General features: G+C 32.9%; 1 protein-coding gene across 1 annotated transcript in view; it reads left to right on the top strand.

Annotated features, from left to right (window-relative positions):
* The first annotated feature begins 3,105 nt into the window (after positions 1 to 3,105).
* LOC120342571 (twitchin-like) overlaps positions 3,106 to 14,200 on the top strand; it is an 89,456-nt gene continuing 78,361 nt past the window's right edge. Inside the window, exon 1 of the mRNA XM_078111256.1 lies at positions 3,106 to 3,124. The gene's annotated coding sequence lies outside the window, so the exon portion shown is untranslated. The remainder of the gene's footprint in view (positions 3,125 to 14,200) is intronic.

The raw sequence follows: 14,200 nt of genomic DNA, 5'->3' as shown, positions 1-14,200 counted from the left end.
CCATGTCATTGATGTTCCCAACTATACTTCAAACTGAAATCGCCCCAAATTTCCAACAATGATATTATAAGAGTGAGTCATACTAAGTGTATTAAGATAGCCGTTAATCTTACCCCTTAAAGAACTCGTGACGAACTTTCTTTGGTCCATATCCCCTTGGTAAAAGTGCTAAGTATTCATATGTTCAGGACTGTTTAAATTTAGAGACATGGGAATATATGTCATATTTTCCCTATTGTTGGTGCGGGTCACGTCGTGTTATGCCTAATCACGTGTGAAGAGCTTAATTCATATAAACTCTCGTTTATAATCTCTACTGAATGGTGTTAGTTGGATCGTTTATACGGCACACGCCGTCAATATGAGATATAGTAGTTTCAAAACTCTGTGGAATTCTTACTTTTTTAATTAGATATTAGAAACTTGGGTGTCGCTGCTCGATAACCAGTTTAAAGATCACTATATACATGAGATCCCACCAAATTGTAAATCTACTATAGTCAGCCTATATCCCCGTTGCTAGTAGTCTCAGTAATCATACCGTCCCATGTTCATAAGTTTTCGAATCTGGAAATATAATTCTTATTTCCTTATCGTTTATTCCGTAGTAATAATCTGTCCTGTTCTTATTTATATATATATATATAAATATATGTCTACAATGTCTGTGGCTGAAGTTATTTATTGACCTATATTTTCAGGAAGTTGCTGGGAGGGAAAGACTATAGAGAACTTGAAGGTAAAACATAACACACTAATAAACTATTAACTATTTAAGATTTAGATAATGAGATACAACATAGCACACTGACAGATCATTCAAAATAAGTAATATTTGTAATATTGAAAATCTGCAAATAATATAGAATGAATGTAAATAGATATCAGTATGCTACAAGTTGTCGTCTTTGTATCTTTAGAATAAGCATAGCTTATCACAAGGGCGTGGACAATTTATTGAGGGGCGTAAAGGGAAAATTTGTTAGATTTTATCTTTCCCGCCTCATTTTCGATTTTTTCCTTTCTTGAATATGTAGCCGTATTTTCAACGTGCTCTTCATGAATATAAATATATTTTATATGATGTGTTGCAATATTATGCGCTGACAAATCATTCCAAAGTAATATTTGTAATTTAGGGGGAAATCTGTGAATAATTTGTTAATGAACTGACAATTAATATTTTCATTTTTATGTATCTATGTATTTTATGTATCTTATGTTTCTCTGTGCTCCTGTCAAATTACATTTTCTGTAACTTATAAACCTCAAAATTAATAATGACGTAGTTCGAACATCTATATATAATTCAAATCAATATCATACAAAATTTACCTACATTTCATTATCTCATATAAATTTCAGCTTTCTGAAACACTTCTTGAAAGAGGGAAAGACAATTCATCATTATATCTAGGGACATGCGGGGTTATTCGTCCGATTATGCATCACTGAGAGAGGTGGCTGCCTCGAGTCTAAAGAGGAAGTATGTTATTAAAATCTTTTGAATCTTTCTAATTTACATTCATCACCACTATTCACGAATCCCCACAATCAATTTTAAAATTGGTATCTATTACTATTCCTAAATAAGTTAAAATTACTTTACTTAATTTAAATGCTAAACATTTTAATAGGCTTAATACCAGGTGAATTTGCAACCCAATTTCTTAATTGAAAACCGGCATTATAAAATATTAAAACTAAAATCTAAAACGGAAGATATCACCATAAGTTTTGTTCTAGCAGTCTCACAGCAGATTGAAAACGCTTTTCAGACATTGTAAATTTGTGTTATGTTAGGATTTCTTTAAAATGTATACCATATAGGAACTGAAATGGAAACACAGTAAATTGTTCGCGCGATCTACCTTTTGTCTATTTTGAAACTACCGATGGAGCCCAATACGATTTTTTCTCTGTATGTGAGGATATATATGATAATTAATGCAAAATATATCGAACATTTTTTTTGCAATATTTTAAATTACAATCGTTCGTATTTTGTCGATATCTTTAAAATAATTTTGAGTGCCGAAAAAACAAATCAAATTTGATTAACTTCAAAATACGATTCCGGTCTACTTATAGTTGGCAGTTTGGGACGTATTTCGTGCAATTTTCAAATAGTGATTTTTCATTTATTGAATAATCGTAAAAGTTTTCCCGACTAAAATTCGAGTAACGAAGAACACAAATAAATTACTATGACTAGATATTTTGAATGCTCGCACCGGCTATGAATTGAATATTTTACTCGAGAGACAACTTTTTATCCTCTGCGATCTTACTTATATATAATGTCACATTTGAATTTGCGCTCGTTGTCATATTCCGACACTACTGATGTCAAATTTTATTAGTGTTATTACTTCTTTGGACAGTCACAAAATTGGACAAGTCAGTATTTTATTAAGTAATCGGAGCGCCTAAGTTTCTCCCACGGAGCACTTTGAGAGCCTATGCCTTAATAGGCCAGGGAAGAAATTTTCATAAAAGTGTTTGAAGTATCGTTGTACATGTTTAAAACCCAACGCTGCCGGTACATCTAAGCCCAATTTTTTTTTTCTTTTAATTTATAATTTCTCGTTAAGCAATAACGCCTGACACATCACTCAGGGCTCGTTGGAAGCTATGTTTTGTTTTCTACACGCTAGATGTCGCTCCTGGACCATTATTCGTACGACGTCACGCTTATGCTTGAGTAAGCATCAGCTTGTAAACAAACAATCAAACTTTTTCAATTCCTGCCGAACGCGTCATTCTTTATCATAACAGCACTCTCGCATGTTTGGTATCGTTGATTTCCTAGTTGTTATAGCAACAGAATGAGACCGTAAGAGGTCTTATAGCTTACGCCGTCGCATAGTGAAGACGTGTTATGTTTGGGTAGGTCGCGTCTTCGCGTCAGGTTGTGCGACATAAGAAATGTCCGATTCCACTGAATCATTTGCATCTGAATGGTTAGGAACAATTTTTTTGTTCTCTATTTGCCAGAGGACACTCTCTAACGAATAACTGCGACTGCTGACGAGACGTAATGTGATAGTATATCTTCCTACTACTGCATAGCACATTTCGTAATGTGACAGTATATATTCTTGGAGTATTTGGTTGTATTAAGGTAGATTTTCCTATTATGACGCATGAATCGATATGACCCGTTCGAGTTCAATCCCGTCATATTTATATAACTAGCCAAGTCCCACGCGGAAATAATCCACGCAGATATAATACTATTTGTTTTTTCAAAAATTATGTTTTTTTCTCAAGATAATAAATAAACTAAAATTACTAATTATAATTACTAAATATATGCCATCCGGCTGTAATGGGTTTTAATAGCGGAGTTTTAGGCGGAATATTGTACAATTTTAGCATCTCTTTGAAAATTAGCTGTTTGCATCTAATAATTAAATATTCACTCCAGCTCACCATATTAAGATTTTGTGTCAACGCTTTCGAGTGGCCAAAAACTTAATATGGATACGCATTATCGCAAAGTTACCTTATGTCCAGGCTTGTCCATGGGAAACGTGCCATGAGATGGGATGGGATAACACACCTTTGTATTTCCCATGGGACGCGTGGGACACGAAAACCATATGATTTTGCAGGGAAATGATGGTAAAAATTTTCGTTATCGATTTCGTGTCCATATATTTGAGCATAGCTCTCTTGTTAGTTATAAAGAGAAAAACATATTCAGTATTAACAATATACTTCGTGAAAGGGCTGATGAACACATATATAATAGTTATGAATAAAAAGTTAACTAAGTCCGTTTTTTCGGGAAAACTGCTGACAAAGTATTATTTTTATTATATTGAGTATAAGCTCAGCTTCGGTTTGTCTGTCAAATGGATTTTTTTTTGGTAAACCCCCAAATACTTTATAATATCATGATTCGGACAACTATCGTTTTTTTGTGGCTAATGATCGAATAAGACAATGAATTTTAGCAATAAAAAACCGTGTTTTTGTTATATTACCGCCCAATATTCGGAATAAAACTTGCATTACTTTGTTCCAAATTTTGTCAAATTTTCGTCATTGTTGAGAAGGAACTTTCCCCTTGTGTTTGCAGTAATACTGTTAGTTTAGGCACCTATGCGCGCTAATAATTTTTTATGGCAAAGTCTTTAGAACCGGACCAGTGTTCATTTCTCAGTATCGTTGGCATGAAATTTAATAGTATCAGCAATTATTCACTGGGGCAATGGTTTTAAAAGGGTGGGGCGCGCTTTGCAAAAGGGGCGTAGACAATTTTTGAGGGGGCATGTAGCTAATTAAATCTATTTTTTGTTTGTTGGACTTAATCGTGCATTTTTTGGATATTTACATTCCATCCCCGTATTTTCAAGGTATTTTTGAATGAAACATAATATTTGTTATATGTAGCTTATTGCTAGCTAGTTATTTTTGAGTTGTTGCGAGCATTTTCATAACAAGAGTTACATTGTAATCACCACAATTCGTAAAAATATTTTCATAGCTATACTATACTTATGAAAAAAAAATTATACTCAAGATATAAGTACCAGTACTTCTTTATCGATTTCTCCTCGAATCCTCCCTTGAAAACGTCTACCTAACTGCTAGAACAGCATTGTATCAATAATAATATAGAGAGGAAATCATTAAGTCTAAAACATTGAAACTCATTTCTATGTATAATGAATTAAATTGAGTACACACTAGGTTTTGCGGATACAAGGATGTCTATATATCCTGTGTCATATTTATATGTATATTGCCTTCTTTTATTGATAGCATAGTCATTATTTTCTTGCATAGAATTTATTGATTTAATTTTCTGGGCCAATCTGGCTAATTTTATATATGTAATTTGAAAGTATCATGGTCTATGACCATGGTAGTAACCAGTTAACCGTGTCATTCGTGTTCAAAGCTAAAATTACATTAGCTTTCCAATAACGATGTGATATAAGTAATTCCAACCGAGTGTATCAATGTGAGTTCTATACCATTTGGCACTGGATAACTACGCCATGCAAGCCCCGAACTAAAATATCGTTTCAAGTGGCGATACTGTAACGCAGTGGTTCTCAAGCTTCTTCGTATTGTGACACCCTCCAAAAAATATGCTCAAGTTGCGACTTTTCGTGGAAACCGTATTAAACCGTACCTTCCAATAAAGGACCTTTTTTGCAATGAGTTTTATTTAAACGATCAAAGAAAACTAAATCAAAGTCAGTGAAATTGCATTTAATGGGATGGGAATACTTGCGTCTTTTTACAACTGTTACTAAACCTTGGTAAGATTTGTGAGAGCCGCACGCATTTCTCTCTCAACATTTACTCGAGATCGATATTTTGTTCGTATTACGACCATGGTCGCAAATCTTGCTTCGCATGAATACAAAATCGCAAAAGGGATCAGAGTGCGCAACGCTTTTTTTTTACCAATGAAGGATGATCCTTATTGAAGAAAATCCAAATTTCTTTTTACATCGATTTCGTTTAAAAACGACGAAGAAAAGCAGCAATGTTTTGTTGAAGCAAGATTTTGGCCAGTGAAACATGTTATCTAATAAGCCCAAACGGCATTTAGTATCATCGCATCCCCAGTTGCAAGAAAAATCACGGAGCTTTACTACTTGAACGATCCAAAGTCAATGTAGCCTACGTCGTACTTGCGTTTTTAGCCTTTTCTTGTTTATTATCACTTTCACGCTTGTATTATTACTTTTCCTACGCGCCGCAAAAGAGATTCCTCAAAAAAAAAAAAAATTTACGACGCCCACTTTGAAAACCACTGCTGTAACGTATCAATATAGCCGTAAATCCTATTGGTAATAGTTCGTTCATGTTCATAACTGTCTGAATCTAGAAATATATTTCCTATTGGTAATAGTTCGTTCATGTTCATAACTTTTTGAATCTAGAAATATATTTCCTATTGCTATATCGTTGATTGCAGGTACTAATATGTTAGGTTATTATGTGTATACATCTATATAAATGATCCAATAGAATAAATACACGGATTTGTCTATATTTCTTATGTTTTATTTATATGGGTATTACTTTATTGATAACATGGTTCTTAATATTCTGTGTAGAATTCACTTGTTTTTTTCCACAAAATAGTATCATACTATAAAAAAGAATCCGACTAAGCGCAGAAATGTATCTGTAAATTATCATGGTCTATATCAGTGGTTCCTAAATCTTTTATTCGAAGTAATATATTATACCCACCCAGTTTACAAAAACATTTGAGGTCAGAAACGAATATAATACAGAACAAATAAACAAGGTAAATCATAGTTTATAGTGTTTTTTTCAATGAGATATATAAGCTTATTGGTCTTCCAGAGAGTATTTTTTTTTTAATTTTTGGTTACATTTTCGTCAGCCACAATCTCAACTCACCCCGTTTACTCATTGAATGGCGATGTTTTTTTTTGATAGCACTTGTTTCATTGTTACAAACCCCTTCTCTACCACAAACGAGGTCGTAAATGAAAGAATCCAGGTTTCTGCCTTCTGTCTTTTTTGCATGGTTTTTCAAATTATGAGAGATTTTCATTAAAAAGATACATCTTTATAAAAATCACGTATCGATGCATTTCTCAAATATAACATATGGATTTTATTTCCTCATTTCATTGCATTTCAAGGAGCTCCATTTAAATTAAATATTTTCTGCGCTATTGAACCCCTGCCCATTGCAGCGTGTTCTCATTCGTCGTATTATATTTAAATTGTAGGCTCGTTAAACGATTAACTCTTCACTAAATTATCAGGTTATAATATAATTATAACCGCCCACTTTGGGAATCCCTGGATTATACCACCTGGTAGTGAACAGTTAATAACTATGCCATTCATGTTCCAATCCAGAATCGCAATAAATTTTCAATACAGGTAATATTGTAGTGAGTCTAATCAAGTACATCAATATAACCGTGAATCTTACTACCTTCGATACTGGTTAACCATGTAATTTGTATCCCGAACTGAAATTTTCAATAAGGATAATATATAAATTAGGCCAATTGTACACCCGACCTAGTAGTCCTAGTAACCAATAACCATACAATTCATATTGATAAGTGTTCGAAGCTGGCAATCAATGGTAGTCCAAGTAACCATAAGATTCATTTTGATAAGTGTTCGAAGCTGGCATTCCTTGGTAGTTCAAGTAAACATACGGTTCATATTGATAAGTGTTCGAAGCCGGCAATCCTTGGTAGTCCAAGTAACCATACGATTCATATTTATGAATGTTCGAAGTAGGTTGATAAGTGTTCGAAGCTGGCAATATTCCTGATGCGCTGTTTTTAAGTGCGAGTATTCATATCTTATATTCATGCGTGTATGTAATATGTATGACGCTTTATTATTGCAAATATTACGACTCTAAAATCGTTTATCATGAGGTACCAAAGCTAACATGTCCTTATCATTCTGCATACCATATACCATTTTTTTTTTATCTTGAAACCCGTTTTCACCAGAGGGTATTAATGTAGTTGTTAATCCCCTCTCCCAAAATTCGTGTCCTAAAATTAAATTTCCTATGATATACTATAGCCGCAAATACCTTATAACCAGTATAACCCTTCATTGGTAGTGTTCCTAGAACCCATGCCCCTCATGTCCATAAGTTTTCAAATCTAGAAATATATTCCCTATTTTTTCATAGTTTATTTCGAGTATTAATATGTTATGTTCTTATAATGAATGTAGAATGTCTACAATCCCTGTGGCTAATTTAGAGGACCTCAATATTAGGTAAATATAACGCACAATGCCTGTGGTACACAAACATTTTAAGCCGTTCAAGTTTGGAATATCTCGCGTCTCGTGTAAATTACTTGTATATATATCAATAAATAATATCTGCAATTTTTTCGGGAAACCTGCTGACAAAGTATTATTTTTATTATATTGAGTATAAGCTCAGCTTTGGTTTGTCTGTCAAATGGAATTTATTTTGGAAAATCCTCTAGTCTAAATACTGTATAATATCATGATTCGGACAACTATCGTTTTTTTCTGGCTAATAAGTAATTCCAACCGAGTGTATCAATGTGAATTCTATACGATTTGGCATTGGTTAACTACGCCATGCAAGCCCCAAAATAAAATATCGTTTCCAGTGGCGATACTGTAACGCAGCAAATCAGCAAATAATTTTATTTAAACGAAAAATAAATATTTTTAATTTTTTTAACTTCTAGTATAAGCTTAGCTACTCTGTGTCCAAGTTAGTTACAGCTCCAAAGATTGATAAGGACATAGTTTAAAAGACTATGTCTTTAACTAAATCTTTTTTCTGTATTTCTGTTAAATAGCATTTTTTTGTGATTTAAATAACTTGATAGTGTCTTAGGTCAACAAAATTTAGTTTCACCTAAAGTTAGATGGACTCGGTATACACATGAACATAACATTGGATTGTTTTTTTTTTATGTATTTTTAATATAAGTTTACCTTTGTTTACCTCTGCCAAACAGCACTTTTTGTGATTTATAAATCCCAAACTTGATAATGAAACTATATATTTATTTTCAGTTTTCTAAAACACTGCTTGAAAGAGTCATTGCATCAAACAGAATCGACATTGTTAATAGTCTGGTGCATCACGGAGTGAGATTGACGCCTATATAGTCTAAAGAGTAAAGAGCAAGTATATATGTAATCTTATAATCTATCAATTCATATTTTGTCACGTATAAACTGATATATATATCATGTTCAATCCCGCTAATCAGGAAGAGCTGCAAATATTTCAATTATCGCACAAGATGTCCAAAATATTATCCATTGGGAACCACTACATTTGACCGTTTTCCTTTATCAATTTTACCCTTTCATTTTTGTTTCGCGAGGCGAGATAAAAAGTGTAAAAGTTCCGTGGCCGAAAAAGTTTGGGAAACGCTGGTCTATAACAGTAGTTTTATTACCTCGGTTCAATCGAATTTTTGGTGTTCGTTGGAGCTGTTCCAGGGGTTCGACGAGGGTCCTTCAAATTAACACAGTTTTATATTATGGCACTTTTCTATCACATCGTCGACAAATTATGCAAATTTAGCTACAGTTCATCTCAGATATTAGAACTCACACGTTCAACAACTAATAAATTAGCGATCAGTAGAGGTTGCGCGAGATTAACTCCCAATCATTTCTCTATGCCTTTGCGCTAGTGGAATTTACCAATGTGTTTAACATTTATCAATGTGTTCTAGGCTCAAGTCTTGATAGCCAGGGTCCTTTTAATGTGATTCTTTTAAAGGCGTTGAATTCTTTGCTAGTAGTCTCAGTAATCATACCGTCCCATGTTCATAAGTTTTCGAATCTGGAAATATAATTCTTATTTCCTTATCGTTTATTCCGTAGTAATAATCTGTCCTGTTCTTATTTATATATATATATAAATATATGTCTACAATGTCTGTGGCTGGAGTTATTTATTGACCTATATCTTCAGGAAGTTGCTGGGAGGGAAAGACTATAGAGAACTTGAAGGTAAAATATAACACACTAATAAACTATTAACTATTTAAGATTTAGATAATGAGATACAACATACCACACTGACAGATCATTCAAAATAAGTGATATTTATAATATTGAAAATCTGCAAATAATATAGAATGAATGTAAATGGATATCAGTATGCTACAAGTTGTCGTCTTTGTATCTTTAGAATAAGCATAGCTTATCACAAGGGCGTGGACAATTTATTGAGGGGCGTAAAGAGAAAATTTGTTAGATTTTATATTTCCCGCTTTATTTTCGATATTTTCCTTTCTTGAATATGTAGCCGTATTTTCAACGTGCTTTTCATGAATATAAATATATTTTATATGATGTGTTGCAATATTATACGCTGACAAATCATTCCAAAGTAATATTTGTAAATTAGGGGGAAATCTGTGAATAATTTGTCAATGAACTGACAATTAATATTTTCATTTTTATGTATCTATGTATTTTATGTATTTAATGTATCTTATGTTTCTCTGCGCTCCTGTCAAATTACATTTTCTGTAACTTATAAACCTCAAAATTAATAATGACGTAGTTCGAACATCTATATATAATTCAAATCAATATCATACAAAATTTACCTACATTTCATTATCTCATATAAATTTCAGCTTTCTGAAACACTTCTTGAAAGAGGGAAAGACAATTCATCATTATATCTAAAGACATGCGGGGTTATTCGTCCGATTATGCATCACTGAGATGGGTGGCTGCCTCGAGTCTAAAGAGCAAGTATGTTATTAAAATCTTTTGAATCTTTCTAATTTACATTCATCACCACTATTCACGGATCCCCACAATCAATTTTAAAATTGGTATCTATTACTATTCCTAAATAAGGTAAAATTACTTTACTTAATTTAAATGCTAAACATTTTAATAGGCTTAATACCAGGTGAATTTGCAACCCAATTTCTTAATTGAAAACCGGCATTATAAAATATTAAAACTAAAATCTAAAACGGAAGATATCACCATAAGTTTTGTTCTAGCAGTCTCACAGCAGATTGAAAACGCTTTTCAGACATTGTAAATTTGTGTTAGGTTAGGATTTCTTTAAAATGTATACCATATAGGAACTGAAATGGAAACACAGTAAATTGTTCGCGCGATGTACCTTTTGTCTATTTTGAAACTACCGATGGAGCCCAATACGATTTTTTCTCTGTATGTGACGATATATAAGATAATTAATGCAAAATATATCGAACATTTTTTTTTGCAATATTTTAAATTACAATCGTTCGTATTTTGTCGATATCTTTAAAATAATTTCGAGTTCCCAAAAAACAAATCAAATTTGATTAACTTCAAAATACGATTCCGGTCTACTTATAGTTGGCAGTTTGGGACGTATTTCGTGCAATTTTCAAATAGTGATTTTTCATTTATTAAATAATCGTAAAAGTTTTCCCGACTAAAATTCGAGTAATGAAAAACACAAATAAACTAAACAAAAAAACTATGACAAGATATTTTGAATGCTCGCACCGGCTATGAATTGAATATTTTACTGAAAGACAACTTTTTATCCTCTGCGATCTTACTTATATATAATGTCACATTTGAATTTGCGCTCGTTGTCATATTTCGACACTACTGATGTCAAATTTTATTAGTGTTATTAATTCTTTGGACAGTCACAAAATTGGACAAGTCAGTATTTTATTAAGTAATCGGATCGCCTAAGTTTCTCCCACGGAGCACTTTGAGAACCTATGCCCTAATAGACCAGGGAAGAAATTTTCGTAAAAGTGTTTGAAGTATCGTTGTACATGTTTAATAGCTGAGTTTTAGGCGGAATATTGTACAATTTTAGCATCTCTTTGAAAATTAGCTGTTTGCATCTAATAATTAAATATTCACTCCAGCTCACCATATTAAGATTTTGTGTCAACGCTTCCGAGTGGCCAAAAACTTAATATGGATACGCATTATCGCAAAGTTACCTTATGTCCAGGCTTGTCCATGGAAAACGTGCCATGAGATGGGATGGGATAACACACCTTTGTATTTCCCATGGGACGCGTGGGGCACGAAAACCATATGATTTTCAGGGAAATGATGGTAAAAATTTTCGTTATGGATTTCGTGTCCATATATTTGAGCATAGCTCTCTTGTTAGTTATAAAGAGCAAAACATATTCAGCATTAACAATATACTTCGTGAAAGGGCTGATGAACACATATATAATAGTTATGAATAAAAAGTTAACTAAGTCCGTTTTTTTGGGAAACCTGCTGACAAAGTATTATTTTTATTATATTGAGTATAAGCTCAGCTTCGGTTTGTCTGTCAAATGGATTCTTTTTTGGTAAACCCCCAAATACTTAATATTATCATGATTCGGACAACTATCGTTTTTTTGTGGCTAATGAGCGAATAAGACAATGAATTTTAGCAATAAAAAACCGTGTTTTTGTTATATTACCGCCCAATATTCGGAATAAAACTTGCATTACTTTGTTCCAAATTTTGTCAAATTTTCGTCATTGTTGAGAAGGAACTTTTCCCCTTGTGTTTGCAGTAATACTGTTAGTTTAGGCACCAATGCGCGCTAATAATTTTTTATGGCAAAGTCGTTAGAACCGGACCAGTGTTCATTTCTCAGTATCGTTGGCATGAAATTTAATAGTATCAGCAATTATTCACTGGGGCAATGGTTTTAAAAGGGTGGGGCGCGCTTTGCAAAAGGGGCGTATACAATTTTTGAGGGGGCATGTAGCTAATTAAATCTATTTTTTGTTTGTTGGACTTAATCGTGCATTTTTTGGATATTTACATTCCATCCCCGTATTTTCAAGGTATTTTTGAATGAAACATAATATTTGTTATATGTAGCTTATTGCTAGCTAGTTATTTTTGAGTTGTTGCGAGCATTTTCATAACAAGAGTTACATTGTAATCACCACAATTCGTAAAAATATTTTCATAGCTATACGATACTTATGAAAAAAAAATTATACTCAAGATATAAGTACCAGTACTTCTTTATCGATTTCTCCTCAAATCCTCCCTTGAAAACCTCTACCTAACTGCTAGAACAGCATTGTATCAATAATAATATAGAGAGGAAATCATTAATTCTAAAACATTGAAACTCATTTCTATTTATAATGAAATAAATTGAGTACACACTAGGTTTTGCGGATACAAGGATGTCTATATATCCTGTGTCATATTTATATGTATATTGCCTTCTTTTATTGATAGCATAGTCAATATTTTCTTGCATGGAATTTATTGATATAAATTTTCTGGGCCAATCTGGCTAATCTTATATATGTAATTTGAAAGTATCATGGTCTATGACCATGGTAGTAACCAGTTAACCGTGTCATTCGTGTTCCAAGCTAGAATTACATTAGCTTTTCAATAACGATGTGATATAAGTAATTCCAACCGAGTGTATCAATGTGAATTCTATACCATTTGGCACTGGTTAACTACGCCATGCAAGCTTCTTCGTATTGTGACACCCTCCAAAAAATATGCTCGAGTTGCTACTTTTCGTGGAAACCGTATTAAACCGTACCTTCCAATAAAGGACCTTTTTTGCAATGAGTTTTATTTAAACGATCAAAGAAAACTAAATCAAAGTCAGTGAAATTGCATTTAATGGGATGGGAATACTTGCGTCTTTTTACAACTGTTACTAAACCTTGGTAAGATTTGTGAGAGCCGCACGCATTTCTCTCTCAACATTTACTCGAGATCGATATTTTGTTTGTTTTACGACCATGGTCGCAAATCTTGCTTCGCATGAATACGAAATCGCAAAAGGGATCAGAGTGCGCAACGCTTTTTTTTTACCAATGAAGGATGATCCTTATTGAAGAAAATCCAAATTTCTTTTTACATCGATTTCGTTTAGAAACGACGAAGAAAAGCATCAATGTTTTGTTGAAGCAAGATTTTGGCCAGTGAAACATGTTATCTAATAAGCCCAAACGGCATTTAGTATCATCGCATCCCCAGTTGCAACAAAAATCACGGAGCTTTACTACTTGTACGATCCAAAGTCAATGTAGCCTACGTCGTACTTGCGTTTTTAGCCTTTTCTTGTTTAGTATCATTTTCACGCTTGTATTATTACTTTTTCTACGCGCCGCAAAAGAGATTCCGCAAAAAAAAAAATTACGACGCCCACTTTGAAAACCACTGCTGTAACGTATCAATATAGCCGTAAATCCTATTGGTAATAGTTCGTTCATGTTCATAACTGTCTGAATCTAGAAATATATTTCCTATTGGTAATAGTTCGTTCATGTTCATAACTTTTTGAATCTAGAAATATAATTCCTATTGCTATATCGTTGATTGCAGGTACTAATATGTTAGGTTATTATGTGTATACATCTATATAAATGGTCCAATAGAATAAATACACGGATTTGTCTATATTTCTCATGTTTTATTTATATGGGTATTACTTTATTGATAACATGGTTTTTAATATTCTGTGTAGAATTCACTTGTTTTTTTCCACAAAATAGTATCATACTATAAAAAAGAATCCGACTAAGCGCAGAAATGTATCTGTAAATTATCATGGTCTATATCAGTGGTTCCTAAATCTTTTATTCGCAGTAATATATTATACCCACCCAGTTTACAAAAACATTTGAGGTCAGAAACGAATATAATACAGAACAAATAAACAAGGTAAATCAT

Source organism: Styela clava, chromosome 3 (genome assembly GCF_964204865.1).
Source record: "Styela clava chromosome 3, kaStyClav1.hap1.2, whole genome shotgun sequence".
NCBI lineage: Eukaryota > Metazoa > Chordata > Ascidiacea > Stolidobranchia > Styelidae > Styela > Styela clava.
The sequence above is the reverse complement of the archived record's forward strand: the minus strand, read 5'-3'. Positions and strand labels throughout refer to the sequence as shown.